Source organism: Ricinus communis, chromosome 4 (assembly GCF_019578655.1).
Source record: "Ricinus communis isolate WT05 ecotype wild-type chromosome 4, ASM1957865v1, whole genome shotgun sequence".
NCBI lineage: Eukaryota > Viridiplantae > Streptophyta > Magnoliopsida > Malpighiales > Euphorbiaceae > Ricinus > Ricinus communis.
In genome coordinates this window covers 18,926,715-18,943,301 of record NC_063259.1, presented here as the reverse complement: position 1 = coordinate 18,943,301, position 16,587 = coordinate 18,926,715, and the positions used below count along the sequence as shown (strand labels likewise).

Sequence of the window (16,587 nt, the reverse complement as noted above, 5' to 3'; positions counted from 1 at the left end):
GAGTAAGGAATAACTCCAAAAACGTCCACCTTTATGAACAACAAAAACTGAACATAATGAGCAGCAAATATTCCCCTTCTCAAGCTTTTATTCAACCATCCAATTAAGGCAAGTGATAAAGGTTTGTTTTGATGAGAATCCCATGAAATGTTCTGATCTTTGCTTAGCATTTTCATGCACTAGCAAGGCATGGACTGTAGCATCATTATCTTGCACTTGAGCTGTGTGATGGACCTCTTGTTGGACTGATTCCATATCAACCACTCCCTGTTTGACTGGCCGACTCCTAGAGGATTGCCATTGGTAGTTGTTCATGGCCATCTCCTCTATCAGATTTTACGCCTGCTCCGGCGTCTTATTGTTCAAGGCCCCACTTGCTGCAGCATCTATAATTTTCCTAGTAGTAAGGTTCAAACTATTGTAAAAGGTCTAAACCTGCATCCATATTAGTAGATCATGGTGTGAACAGCATCTCAACAAGTCCTTGTACCTCTCCCAGGCATCATACATGATCTCATCATCCATCTGCACAAAAGAAGAAATCTCATTTCTCATTTAGCAGTTTTAGTTAGAGGAAAGTACTTGTAAAGAAATTTTTCAGCCAAGGATTTCCAAGTAGTGATAGTGTTCGGTGGAAGGGATTGTAGCCATCTCTTTGCTCTATCCCTCAAAGAAAATGGAAACAATCTCACCCGGATGGCATCATCGGTAGTTCCATTTATCTTAAATGTGTCGCATATCTCCAAAAAGTTGGCTATATGGGCATTGGGATCCTTGCTTGGCAGCCCTCCAAACTGTACACTCTGTTGTACCATCTGGATCACATTTGGCTTTATTTCGAAATTGTTAGCTGCCACCGGCGGTCTAACTATACTCGTCTGTGTCCCATCCAATGATGGTCTAGCAAACTTGTACATCGTTCTGTTGGCATCTACTGCAGCATTTCCATTATGATTCTCCATCGCTACTAGTCTATCAACAGGTATCTCAATCTTAATCTCCTCCTCTATTGATTGCAAGCGCTTCCTCAAAAGTTTGAGGGATCGCTCTAGATCAGACAAAGGCTCTACAAGATCAGAGCTAGAGCTCCTGGTCATAAACTACCTAAGAATGGAAAGTAGCAACCAAAGAACAAAAGTAAATAAAATAATAAAATAAAATAAAATAAAAATAGAAAAATAAAAATGGCTAAATTAACACAAACACAAATTCACTCTAGTTCATACAAAAGTTCCCCATCAATGGCGCCAAAAACTTGATAAGCTATTTTGTGTAGCTACAATTTAAGGTAGTGAACCTATCGATACAGACTGGTACTAACGGTGAGTATCAAGGTCGTATTCTCGGGTGAGGGTGATCCTAGAACTACTGCAGCTTCTTATGATATCTAACCCTAACAAAATCAATGAAGTTGCTACTCTATGATTAAATGTAAACAAGTGGTTAACTAAGTGTTAGACAGACTGAAAGGATTTAGTAAAACAATCAAAGGAAAAAGCAAACCCAAGGGGACCTAAGTTAGTTGGATTTTAGTGAAGTATAGAGGTTATATTAATTACTAATTGCAATTACCCATGGACGAATTCTTAACTGGATTTGGTTTCCCTTTCGGAAAAATCGAATTCCTAAACCTAATAACCTAAAGTTGAAATCTCTTCTTAACGATCGATTATTAAATTAGCATTAAGCTTTAACCTGCCTCTATTAAGCTTTGTTAATTCTTAATCCGACTAGTCAATTACCCTTATCTCTAAGTGATCATTAACCAGTTCTTGCTATTCAAATTTCTAATTACTAAATGAATTTCTCAATTACATAAAGTAATCTAAATACCACAACTCACAGCGTCTCATGAATAATGTGATTTCTCATTAATAATGAAAGCAAGAAGAGACAAGCATTGATAATCAAAGTCTCATAAGCATAAAAATAATCCAACAACATAGGAACCCCAATGGGTTGAACAAATTTAGTTACTCATACTAATAAGCAACACAGAGTAAATAACAAATTCATAAAAGTAAATTGAAGACATGTACACCCTTCTTCTTCAAGTTGGATGAAAAACCCTAAATTACCAATTCCAAATGATGAACCCTAATTTGCCTCTTGAATGCCCCAAATCTCCTCTTGATCTTCAATTTGATGTTAAAACCAATGTAATCCTTCCTTCAATAGATGAAATGGTCTTCTAAAGTCGAGTATTGAAGTTTGGGAAAAGATGGCTTATGCTTGTATATGTGAAATCAAGTCAGAAAATCAAACCCTAACTTAATAAATCGCATTTGCCTATATAAATGTCCAAGCACAACCGTGGTCAAGCCCGTGCTAATCAGCACGAGGGGAGTTCAGGCCGTGCTGGATCTCTGAGTCCTGCTACTTAGGGTTTCTTCCTAGCCGTGCCCTCGCTGGTGCTGAGCCACCACGGGCCGTGTTGGAGGCCGTGCTAGCCACAGAAACTGTGCCAAAATGATACTTTTGAAGGTCATATGTTGATGGTTCAGCACGGCCAGAGTCCAGGCCGTGTTCAACCTCTGAAAATAAGCTTTGATGAAATCTCAATGCAATCCAATACGTTCTTGCATGTACTGCTCGTAAAATCACTTAAACACTACTAATGAATGTATATGAACACCTAAAACACGAAAGGAACCAAAACACGGGTAATTCTGGCATAAAACGTGATAAATATACATAAAAAAAACAAAAGTAATTGGGTATAGAAATATGTATAGAACACTGCATATTAGCTCCTACAAGTAAAAAGTGTTCTTCCTTGGCTCGTCTCCCCACTCAAGGGTCCATGCAGCGAAGGATATTCACTCATTACTTGTGAGTGATAGTTAGTCAGTGTTGTAATTCTAAGGTTCAAGTGGAACCAAAGAACTATTAACCGATGCCATCAGGGTTGTAGGGAAAAAAGTGCACAATATGTGAAAAATGGTGTAATGATATAACAATAATATGTTAAATAATAAAATTAAAGACAAACATATATTGGAATCAGGTTCTCTTATCCGTTGTGGAGTCACCACTGTGTGCAATAGTTTCGGGCATGCACCGAAATGTCTTTAGTGACTACGACATTGTAAGGCTTTTCAACCTAATTGGGGACTTGCTAACTAGTCATTAAGACTAGCGCGGAGATGAGAGTCTCCTGATGGTTGTTATATATGCAGCTACAATCTAAGGCAGTGTACCTATGGATGCAGTCTAGCACTAATGGCGAGTATCAAGGTCATATTCCTCGGGAAAGTGAAAGCCTAGAGTTAGTCCTTTGTTCTTTGTTATATTAACCTAAAATGAATGATGAATAATTTCTAAACTAACTAATAACTACAAGCTAAGTTCTAAGGGAGATGCAGGAGTAAATGGATAAATGAAATAACCTAGACAAGAAAGCAAACCCAAAGGGAATCTAAACTAGTTGGCAATCAAACAAAAGATAAAGGATTAATGACTCCAATTATGCTACCCGTGGACAAATTCTTAACTGAATTCGGTTTCTCTCTTGAGATAACCGAATTCCTAAACCTAATAACCTAAAGTTGAAATCTCTTTCTAACGATTGATTCTTAAATTAGCATTAAGCTTTAATCCGCCTCTATTAAGCTTTGTTAATTCTTAATCGGGCTAGTTAATTATCCTTATCTCTAAGTGATTATTAACCAGTTCTTGCTATTCAAAATTCAGGCCATCAATTGTGGAACCTCTAGTTCTTGAGTCGAAAGAGTTCCAAAACATATTGACTATGCATATCTAGACAAAGACAATAGTTTGCCTGTCATTCTAGCAGCGGACTTGACACCTAAAGAGAAGGAGATGACTTTGACCTCTATAAGGAAGTACCTAAATGTGTTTATTTGGAAGAATGCTGACATTCCAAGGATTAGCCACACTTATTGCTCACCCGAGATTTTATGGATGACATCCATAACCCGACAGTTCGATCGCAGCACAAGTTAAAGCCGCACATGATGAGTCCAGCTAAATGACTCGGGGAGAAAAAGAAGCGCTTTTAGGAGGCACCCCAACTCTTATTTTATGTTTTTTTTCGACATTTTGATCATTAGTTTTAGAACATTGTTTTTCTAGTTTTGTTTTCATTTTCATTTAATTTTTTAGTTTTATATGCCATTTGAGTGTTTAGATATATGTAGAAGGTAGCTTGAATGTTTGACTATTGGAGATTGCAGGAAATTACAGTTGAAAAAGTTCCTCGAATGAATCTTGAGTTTCAGCACGGTCTTGGTGGCTCAACACGCCCTGAGAGCACACCCGTACTGTTCAACATGGACGTGTAGTGGGCAACCAGACCGTGTCGAAAGAAACATAAAATTTCAGCACGCCTTTTGAGAGTAACACGGTTTATGGACACAACCGTACCCTACAACATGCCCGTGTTATGGGCAACCAGATCATGTCGAGCTGAAATAGGAATTTAACACGCCTTCCAAGAGTAACACAGGTTGTCAACATCGGCCGTGTCAGGCAACACATTCGTCTTCTTGGCACCCAAACCGTGTTGATGGAAAAATGGACTTCAACACATTTTTTGTGACTAACACGTGCTGGGAGATTGGTCGTGCTGACTAGCATGGCCCGGAACACGAGCATGCTAGCCTCAATGTCCATATAAGCTGCGCTATTTTGCAGGTAGCAAAATTTTCACTCTTCTCTCTCTTCGCACGTATAGGCCAATGTGCTCTCCTTCTTTTTCTTTAATTTTCATCTATTTTTCTTGCAAATCAAGTAAGTTCCTTCCTTAACTTTGCTCAATACTCCATTGTGGTTTGTTATTTTACTCTTTTCTCTAATTTAGTTCATTATTTTTGAAATTATTGATTTTATTTCTTATTTTTAATGTCTTTGTCAATTCTGTTATTTTGCTTAATTTCTTGCTCTTCCTTTAATATTGATTTGCTATTATTATTTATTTTAGTTTATTAGTTACTATTATGTATATTCTGAATTTTTTTATTGTGGTATGTTATTCTACTCTTTGTTAATTATGTTATTTTGCTCAATTTCTTGTTCTTCCATTATGCTGCTGAATTGGGATTAGCTAATGCAAGTATGCTGAGAACATGTTAAATTAATGTTGTATTGCTATTAAACTATTGCTGTTATTGGAATAATTGTCTCTTTAGTGCAAGAACTACAGTTTTGGCAATAGTTTGATCAATTTTCATGCAGGTACTATGGCTAAGCGGTGTGAGAGACCCAAGAAGGTGGGTGTCCGCAAGAGAAGGCGTTCAGACCCATTTGGCCCATCTCCACCCACACCACATGCACCTACACCTAGAGCTCCAACTCCTGCACGACATAGACTTTTATAGTTTCAGAGCCCCACTCACGAGGCTCGTTACCAGCAACTGCGGCAAAGGCAGTTAGGCTATGGGAGATGCATCGACTAGCAGGCATTGGAGACAATCGGCCTAGCCACTGAGGTTCGAGAGATACTTCAGACTCCACCCTTTGAGGCTTTCTTGGCATTGTGGAGCCTACTTACAAGGAGCTCAAGCTTGAGTTTGCCTCCACTTTCTTCCTTCAGATCCAGATCAAGGACTGGTTGCAGCCAGAAGCCATCTCGTTTCAGTTGGGAAGGCAGACTTACATGATGAGTATTCCCTACTTTGGTGTTGCACTTGGCCTCTATAACCAGGCGACTATAGAGTCAGATGACTTCAGAGGCTCTTTATACAATCCGAGAGTTTCTTTCGATAAAGCTTAGGAGACCATCTCAGAGAGGGACGAGCCTTACTATCCGAGCAAGTCCAAGGCATCTAGCCTCTCTGATAGCTTGCGCTATCTTCACTGCCTACTCGCCTATTCATTGACAGGGTGAGGGGATAGTTTTGGAGTGGTCACCCAGCCTGACATATTCTGTTTATGGGCGCTACATTAGAGAAGGAGGGTGGACATGGGATATGTGTTGGCTAAGCAATGCAAGACTGTCACTAGGGACCAAAAGAATACTTGGATCTGTTTCAGACCTTATGTGACTAGCATTGCTAGGAGGATAGAGCTACTAGACAAAGAATTGCTCGATGAGCTGGCGCTTGTAGGCGAGATGACCCCCACTGGCCTATCTACTATGCAGCATATGAAGATGATCACCCAGAGGACAGGGCCCCTAGGGCTAGAATATAGACTTATTCAGTCAATAGCCCGAGCTGCTTGAGAGGAGCAAGGGAAGCATCCCTGACCTATAGATATTTCTAGCTCCTCCCGACCGTCATCCTCATCAGCTCCTCGGTTGTCTAGTATGCAGATTGATGAGCTGACTGCAAGATTTGATCAGATCACCGACATGCACTAACAACACACAGATAGGCTCCATAAGTTTGAAGAGGAGGTTAGACTGCACTTCCAGCATTTTGTTGCTATGCAAAGGCAGATTATAGATCTACTAAATAGGCAGTTGGTCCAAGGAGATAGGATAGAGGCAACATTGCAGAAGAATAGGACAAAAGATTCTCACTTCAATGATTTTGATTTTGATTTTGCAGAAGAGCAGGCGATAATGCACCTCCTCCAGCACCACCACCTCCACCACCACCAGCCTAGCAAGATAAGTAGGGCAGTATCCCTTTTTCTTTTTGAGTACTTAATATGTTGCTTCCCAACTCTTTTACACACTGTGGATAGTGTGTCCTTCAAGTGTTGCATGGGTAAGTCGTTATTATAGCTTTTCTTTTTCTTATATTTTTCGTTATTTATTATATTTTTGATGATGTATATATTTAGAATACTTAGGATGTGTATTAGCTTTTTATTTATCTTTGAAAGAATGGTAGTGACAATTATGAGCATGAGATTTTTCCTCCTTGTTGTTTGTTGCTTTTGGAATATTATTGAGCGGTTTTTAGTTAATCATAGTGGCTGGGTTAAACTAGTGTTACTTGACCATTCTTTATATTAGTAATTTGAAATTGATTAGTTGTTGTGTTTTGTGTATGAATTGATTAAATGATGATTTGATTGATGGTATTTGGACATCTTATGCAAATAAACACACTTAAATTGTGAGTTTTTGAACCTAATTGAGCATACATCATAAATGCTCCTTTCTTCTTGTTTGAGTGTGCATTGCATTCTTCTTATTTTTAGAACTTGCTTGATAATGCTTATTGAGGGCACATGAATAATCAAATGTTATGAAATCATAAGGGCACTTAGGATTCACCATTGTAGCCAAAAGCCAACCTGTAGATATTTTCCATTAGTTAGCCAAGTTTGAGTCTATCCACTTTCTTCCTTTTACCATTTTTCTTTATCATCACACCTTGTTAAGCCGTTCATTTGTTGATCCCTACACTGTTTCTGGAGTTTTTACAATGTGTTCATTGAGTTGTTGGATAAAATGCCAGTTTTATTGAATTTACTAAGTCCCTCAAAAATTTTGTTTAGATGCTCCCTTCAATCCAAAACAAAAATCTAGAATAAAAAAAATAATAAAACAGTACTTTATTGAGTATTCATTCATTCATCACCTTTTGAGCATCTTAGTTTGGGGACTTTGGAACTATAGTGAATTTAATTACCTTTGTTTGGCATTTAGTCCTTTTTGAGCTAAATTATAGGGGAGGCATTGCAAAAGTTCAAAAACTATTTACACCTCATTCCCAAATTTTCCATACCTAAACCTAAGCCCTATTATAACCCTTGTAAATACCCTTTGATTGTGATATTTGATTGTTTGCAGTAGCGGAGATGGGATTTATGAACAAGCCTATGGTAAGTAGTTGAATATAATTGCTTTGAGGGATTGATGACTACCTTTTAAACACCGAGTGCATAGAGTGATCCCTTATGAGGCATATGGTTTCTTGAATATTTGATGTTGAATGTACTATTTAACTTCTTCATCCATTAACATGATAATTACTCTAATTTAGATTGTTGGTTTAGTTTTTAGTTGAGTTTCAATTTGCGATAGGTTGAACCTTGCTTAATGGTAATCCGATTCATGAACTTTAAGGAGAGTTGGTTGTAAGCCTATGATCTAAACTATTGATTGCTTGAGGATAAGCAATAGCTTAAGTATGGGGTGATTTGATATCATTGATTTTACACATGTTTGCATGCTTGCCTGTTTTAATTTCCTTTGTGTCTCAAGTGTTTTTCTAGGTACATCATCTAAGTTAGAGAGAAATTAGACCAGAATCGGGAAGGAACGGATGAATTGGGCGCATTAGACTGCTCAACATGCCCGTGCTGAGGAGCACGGTCAGGGTCAAAAGGCGTGCTGAAATGCCTTACCTAGGGAGAAAATAAGCGATTTGCAACACGGTTTTCGAGAGTGACACAGATCCAAGTTGTGCTGAAGAAGGTCGAAAGTACACTTTTAGATCAACACGGCATGAATCCAGTAGCACGGCCCAAATTCAGGCCGTGTTGAATCTCAAAACATAAATTAAAAGAAAAGAAAAAAGAAAGATAAGCGAAGCGGTGCGGAGAGAAAAAGAAGAGAACTTTGAAGTATTCAAAACAGACCCTGAGAGCTAACTTCGAGACAATCAAGAAGAGGAAAACGGAGACGAATTCCACTTCAACATCCTCAAGATAGCTGCTCTTGATGATTGGATTGAAGATTCAAAGGAAAGAAGAAAGAGGTCTGAGCTGTAGAGTTTTGATACATAGTTATTCTAGAAAGGATAGCATCTCACCATTTGAGAAAAGGGTGTTCATGTTCTTTTTGATTCTTGTCTACTTTGTATTCAATTCCTATTTTAGTTTAATCATGAACATGTGTAACTAATTCTAGCAAACCCATTTGGGGACGATGTTTAACCATGTTAGGCTTGCTTTGTGCTTAAATGATTAGATTATTGACTTAAGATTGTAGTTTTCATTCAAGTATAATAAATTTATTATTTTTTCTTCATTGTTGAATCAATTTGAGAACTCCTTTGTAATTGAGAAATACAATTAAGTTTGGACAACTGCTTGTGTGATTAGGTGATTTGTATCCTAGAGATAGGTGTAATAGCTTACTGGATTAAGAATTAGACACTCTTATTAGCAGTAATTTAAAGATTAATGCTATTCTAAAGTCAATTATTCGGAAGAGATTCCAACTTTAGATCTTTAGGATTAGGAATTGGTTAACTCGAGAGACAGGCCAATTCATTCAAGAAATTATCCACATATCATAATTCTTAATCAATCAATTCATAATTTGTTATTTGTAAGCCAGCTAGCTAAAGTGATCCCCAATTGGGTTAACTCATCTTATTGTCTTTCTTCAACTCTCATTCTCTTTGTGAAAATTTAGCTTTCAATTGCATTCTCGATCATCTTTAATTAATAAGTTTCACCACTTTTTGATCGGTTAGATAATAGGAGTACCGTAGTAGTAGTAGTTTCTCAGTTCCCGTAGGATACAATATTGATACTTGCCATAGCGAGATTACCTCATGGAAAAGACATGCCTAGGCATGATATGGGCTACAAGGAAGTTAAGGCACTACTTTTAGTCTTATAAGTTGCAAGCAATTTCAAAAATAGATCCTCTGAAGTACTAATTTGAAACTCCATCCCTTATAAGGAAGCTAGCTAGATGGTTGGCGCTCCTAACAGAATTCGACATTGAGTACATTACTAAAAAAGTAGTCAAGCGTAGAATTGTAGTTAAGTTTGCAGCCCAAAATGCAATCGAATGAGATGTCCCTAGGGATCTAGGATTTCTTGATGAGAATTTGGGGGCAATCAACATCTAGGAGTGAAAAATGTACCTTAATGGAGCTGTGAACACAAGAGCGGCAGGATTGGGGGTAGTTTTAATCGTGCCATAAGGGGAGATTCTACCAATAGCTAGGAGATTATACTTTAAAGTGACTAGTAACATGGTGTAGTACAAAGCATGTTTATTTGGATTAGAAGCGGCCATGGTGGCAGGAGCTAAACATTTAATGGTCTACGAGGCCTCTATATTAGTAATCCAACAAGACCTCAAGGAATGGGAAGTAAAAGAAGAGAGATTGTAGCTGTACGTCAACTATCTCAAGACTTTAGTGTGCAACTTCTCCAAGTTTTCCTTCGTACACTTGCATTGGGATGAGAATCAGATGGCGGATGCACTAGCTACTCTGTCGTCTATGCGGGTCAATCCCTCATGGGTTTTAATGAAGCCTTTGGTGATCGTGAAATCAGGAATACCTTATTATCAAAGGGATCAAATAATGCAAGTTCAGATGGGACCAGAAGGGAAGCCATAGTTCTGTCATCTGAAGAAGTTCATAAAAAGTAGGGAATATCTAGAAGAAGCGATTGCCAAGTAAAGATACGCGCTGCAGATTCAAGCCAGGAACTATACCAGCCACGAGGGGGTCTTATATAGAAGGATGGTGTCGAGTGTATAGCTTTGATGTGTGACTAAAATAGAAGCACAAGTGGTGATGAAGGAAATGCACAAAGGAGTATGCAGGCCTCATATGAACAGCATAGCGTTAATTAGGAAGATCATGCAACAAGGTTATTACTAGTTAACAAAGGAGAAAGATTACATAGTGCTAGTGAGGAAATCTGTGAATGCTAGTTGTGCATTAACTTAAATCACGTGCCCCCAACTAAGCTACACAACTTAATGTCTCCTTAGTCTTTTGTAGTTTGAGGGATCGACATCATCAGAAAAATAAAACTTCCTCTGAATGGTCACAGGTTCATAGTCGTACCAATTGACTACTTCTCGAAATAGGTCGAAGCCGAGTCATTCATCGCTGTAGGGCAAGGCATATGGCCAGATTTATAGAAAGGAACCTAATCTACAGATACGGGGTCCCACATCATATCGTGACAGATAAAATGGTACAGTTCATGGGTAAGACAGCAGACCTGGTAGTAGAATACAAGATCGAGCATCACAGGTCTTCTCTATATAGACCTCAGGTGAATGGAGCAGTAGAAACAGCCAATAAGAATCTAAAGAAAACACTTTCGAAGATGGTGTGGAATCACAAGGACTGGTCATTTTGATTACTGATGTGCATAGTTTTACACATATTTGCTTACATATCATTGCGTATGTTCTTAGCAATTATTGTGCTTTTATTCCCAAATCACCTGTGTTTTGTCTTCTTTTGCATTTCAGGAGCATTTATAGGACCGTCATCGGTGTTTAAGCAATTATAGATCAATACGTGTGGAAATGGACAAGAATTCATCAAGATCGGATAAGAGCTCGTGTTGCAAAAATTGAGCACGGCCTGAGTCAAGGCCGTGCTGACCATCACGGCATGGACTCTAGCCGTGACCAACCATCAAAACTTGGTATTCAAAATAATGGTTTAGGCACGGTTTCTGAGGCCACCACAGCCTCCACTATGGGCCGTGGTGGCCAGCATCGCCGGGGGCACGGCCATAGTGAAAACCTACTTGGTGAGATCCACAGTTTCAGCACGGCCTAGACTCCGGCCGTGCTAACCAACACGGCCTTAATCACGGTCGTGCTGAAACAAAATATATAAGGAAAATAATTTTTTTAGGGTGAGAAAGAGGGGGAAGGAGTGACATAGAGCCCTAGTGGTTGGTTCGGTTCTGCACAGTATTGAGTGCAAGAGAGAGTTGCAGAGAGGAAGAATCCCAGAATTGCAAGGTTCCGAGTGCAAAACAGTAGTGGAGCAATTCAAGAGGCAATTTGGGAGATTAATCAAAGTGTAGATCCATATTTGGAGCTGTTCATCCAATTCGAGAGAAGAGGGTGTACATGTTTTATTTTCATTATTCTTTTATTGTAATTGATTTCCTAGATTGTTTTAAACATGAACATGTTTAGCTAGACTGATTAAATCCATTGGGATTTCTTTACTATGTTGGCTTAATATTATATTGTTGGATTGTTTGAGTTGGTTTTGTATTCTTCTAGCTTTCAGTATTAATAAGATAGCATTATTCATGAAATGTTGTGAATTGTGGTGTTTAGATTGCTTTGTGTGATTGAGAAGTCCATTTCGCAATTGGAATTTTGAATAGCAAGAACTGGTTAATAATCACATAAAGATAAGGATAATTAATTAGCCGGATTAAGAATTAACAAAGCTTAATAGAGGCGGATTAAAGCTTAATGCTAATTTAAGAATCAATGGTTAGGAAGAGATTCCAACTTTAGGTTATTAGGTTTAGGAATTCGGTTATCGAGAGAGAAATTGAATTCAGTTAAGAATTCGTCTACGGGTAGCATAATTGGATTGATCAATCCTTTATCTTTTGTTTGATTACCAACTAGTTTAGGTTCCCTTTAGGTTTGCTTTCTTGTCTTGGTTATTTCATTTATCCATTCATTCCTGCATCTCCCTTAGAACTTAGCTTGTAGCTATTAGTTAGTTTAAAAATTATTCATCATTCATTTTCGGTTAATATAACAAAGAATAAAGAAGTAACTCTAGGCTTTCACTTTCCCGAGGAATACGACCTTGATACTCGCCATTAGTGCTAGACTGCATCGATAGGTACACTGCCTTAGATTGTAGCTAACACAATTTAGCCTATCAAGTTTTTGGTGGGGGGAAGAATCGCGGAATCGCAAGGTTCCGAGTGCAGAATAGTAGTGGAGCAATTTAAGAGGCAATTTGGGAGATTAATCAAAATGTAGATCCAAATTTGGAGCTGTTCATCCAATTCGAGAGAAAAGGGTGTACATGTTTTATTTTCATTATTCTTTCATTGTAATTGATTTCATAGTTTATTTTAAACATGAATATGTTTAGCTAGACTGATTAAATCCATTGGGATTTCTTTACTATGTTGGCTTAATATTATATTGTTGGATTGTTTGAGTTGGTTTTATATTCTTCTTGCTTTCAGTATTAATAACATAGCATTATTCATGAGACGTTGTGAATTGTGGTGTTTAGATTGCTTTGTGTGATTGAGAAGGCCATTTGGCAATTAGAATTTTGAATAGCAAGAACTGGTTAATAATCACTTAGAGATAAGGATAATTAACTAGCCGGATTAAGAATTAACAAAGCTTAATAGAGGCGGATTAAAGCTTAATGCTAATTTAAGAATCAATCGTTAGGAAGAGATTCCAACTTTAGGTTATTAGGTTTAGGAATTCGGTTATCGAGAGAGAAATCGAATTCAGTTAAGAATTCGTCCATGGGTAGCATAATTGGATTCATTAATCCTTTATCTTTTGTTTGATTACCAACTAGTTTAGGTTCCCTTTGGGTTTGCTTTCTTGTCTTGGTTATTTCATTTATCCATTCATTCCTGCATCTCCCTTAGAACTTAGCTTGTAGTTATTAGTTAGTTTAGAAATTATTCATCATTCATTTTAGTTTAATATAACAAAGAACAAAGAAGTAACTCTGGGCTTTCACTTTCCCGAGGAATACGACCTTGATACTCGCCATTAGTGCTAGACTGCATCGATAGGTACACTGCCTTAGATTGTAGCTAACACAATTTAGCCTATCAAGTTTTTGGCGCCGTTGCCGGGGAATGTTTGAAAACTATAGTGAAATTTGCTATTTGTTAATTTAGCCATTTTTTTATTTTTATTTTTTATATTTATTTCTATTTTGTTTGTACATATTTATTTAGTTCAGTTTATGATTCAGATAGTGGATGATAAGGAGGTTCAATGCTAAACTCTTTGTATGACACATTGGAAAATGGGATCAGGAACCAAGAGAGTGCTAAAAATTGGGATACCCGTGCATCTTTAGAAGCTCGAGTGGAATCATTTTGCAGGGCTACCGATCAAATCTCCACTCCTATCCTTTCATCTCAAGTCTTTTGTGAATTTTGTTGTGGTTTACATTTGAGTAATGATTGTCCATTGTATAGTGATGTTGCTCATTATTCTTATAACTATGAACAGGTGAATTCTATGGGAAGTTGGCCAAATGACTCGTATGGAAGCACCTACAATCAAGAATGGAGCATTCATTCACCCTTTGGATGGACCTTAGATGGCCCAGAACCACCAGAATCTCAGCAACCACATCAGTAGCCTAATCTTGCACCTTCAACTCAAGATGAAGAGTTAGTGTCGAAGGAGCTGATGATGAGGTTCATTATAAGGCTTGATGATAGATTCCAACAAACAGAGAGGGTATTTGAAAGTCAACAAGCCTCCATTAAGAACATAGAGCATCAAGTAGGCTTGATCTTCAAGTTACTAGCTGAAGAGCAATTGGGAACTCCATCAAACGCTACTGAATCCGAGGAACACTTGAGCTCGCCACTGCGTTCGGTGAGAATTTTTCTAGTTTATCTACTATGTTTGATGATGATGCTTCTGTGCAGGACGATTTCTTGAACATGGAGATGGAACTAGAAAAGGAAGAGGCGAACATGATTTCTTTGAAAGACTATCAACAAGAACGTACAGTTGATGATGCTGAGTTGCAGTTAGAGGAATTTTTGGTGGATTTTCCACAAGTCCCTTCGATGATGGAAGATGAGCACGAGTTATCCAATGAGAAAGTCTTGGAGGAACTCAAGTTTCTTCTAGCAAGTGAACCAAGCCAAGGACTAGAGGAAACCATCGACGTTCCTGAAGAAATTGCCCAACCGTCGATCCTTCCAATTGGTGAAACTTCAGCTTTCAAATTGGAAGAGCCCCTAGAGCATCATGACTACGTGCAATTATACAAGGAGTGAGTTTTGCCCATCATACTGACAGCTTGCTTGATAGTCGGGAAGAGGAAATTGACGATTATCCTTCTAAGCGGATACTTGAAGCCATTTGCTTGGAAGAAGGATGGATGGTTGTCGATCACGCCCATTTGCCTTTCACCATGAGTCCAGCTAAGAAGACTCATCACATAAAAAAGAAGCGCTTTTGGGAGGCACCCTAATTTTTATCTTTAATTTCTAATATTTTAACCTTTTGTTTTGAAACATTTTATTAGTTTTAGTTTTCATATTTTATTTAATTTTCATTTCAGTTTCAGTTTTATTTCTTTATTTTATTATTTTCAAATTCTACCGAGGAGGAACTGAATTTCCACAACATCAGCCTCGATGGACGATCAGGGCAGTCCCCTAGATCTTTTTATTTTTCTGCATTTATTTACTTTATTTTTCATACATGTCATGCACTTGGATTGTATTGCCTTTGTTCTCTTAGTTGAGCATCCCATGCAGGGTATCCACAACATTTTACATTGAGGACAGTGTGTTTTTCAAGTGTGGGGTGGTTGTGGGTAAACCTTATAATCCTACTCTCTCATATGATTCTTAGATATATCTGAAATTGTTATCACTAGGTGTTGTGTATTGTTAGGATGTTAGAACACTGTGTTTTTATGCACTTTAGTATGCTATTTTTGAGCTGATTGATGACTTGATTTATAGAATTGTAGTTACTTTTTTTTGTCGTTCATTGTCCTTGGAAAATAATTGATGGTGTTTTATACATCAACCCTACCGGGTTAAACTGGTGTTATTTAATTGTTTTTCGAATTGTCGAATTTGAACTTAGAATGTTAATAATGTCATATGTATGTGTTTCTTAAGTAATGATTCAATTAATGATGTTGTGAACCAATTGCACCTAATATCATACCTCAAAGTGAGATTTTGAGCCTATTGAGCATTCATTATACTTATGCTCTTTATATTTCTTGTTTGAGTGTGCATCGTACTTGACTTTGCTTCTAGAACTTGCTTTGTAATGTGTGTTGAAGTTACATGAATATTGTGAATACCATGAGATGATTTGGGCGATTTAGGATTCACCACATTTGACTAAAAGCCTATCACCTTATGTTTCCATTAGTTAGCCAGTTTTGAGCCATAACCTTTTCTTCATAATCTATACCTATTCAATTATACCATTCTTTACATTTATCTTTCCTTTACCCTTATGCTGGAATTTCTTTATGTGATTTGTTCAATTTTATGTGGGATTAAAATGCCAGTTGCTGTAACACCCGGAATTTTTTTTATATATTTAATGATTATATTTTGGTTATTCAAAATTTTTCCAAATGCATATTTATATAAGTAAAATTATATATTGGAAAATTATGGTAGAATTGTAAAGGATGTGTTTATAAAAGAATTTTGGAAAAATTGATTATTTAATTTAATTGTGTGTTAGGACTAAATTGAAAATTTATTTTGGAATAAGGATTGAAAGTATAATGTTATTTTTATGGGGTTTTAATGGAAATTTGTGAGCTTGGTATTTTTGTCAATAAATATGTCGGTCAGGGGTATTTTTGTAATTGTGTATTTTCAATAATTCGGATTTGGCCCAAATTAAATAGCTAGGGGCTTAATTGAAAGGCTAAAAGAAGTTTGGGGGTCAAATTGGAATTCTGCAGGATGAAATTGTAAGTAATTAAGGAAGTTGAGGGACCAAATTGTAATAAGGAAAAGTTCGGGGGCCTAATGTCGATATTGAAAGAAATGGAATCAGGGAGAGAGAAAGGAGATCGGGAGAGAGAGAGAGAGGGCAATGGCCGAAGAAGAAGGGAAGGAAGGCGGCGTCTGGCGCTGGACGAATAAACTGGCTCCGGCGCGGAGCGCAGCGAAGCCGGCGGCAGCTCCAGCAGAAGCGTGAGGCGGCGAGAATGCGATGTGGCGGCCTGCAGGCCCGCGTGTTCCTACTGCCTGCCAAGCCCG

The 16,587-nt window shown here is 37.7% G+C and overlaps 1 non-coding gene across 1 annotated transcript; it reads left to right on the top strand.

The window, feature by feature from the left end:
- Positions 1 to 451: 451 nt before the first annotated feature.
- Positions 452 to 557, top strand: LOC112535082. Its single transcript, XR_003079281.2, has one exon. It is a non-coding gene; the product is annotated as a small nucleolar RNA R71 (small nucleolar RNA).
- The last annotated feature ends 16,030 nt before the right edge of the window (positions 558 to 16,587 follow it).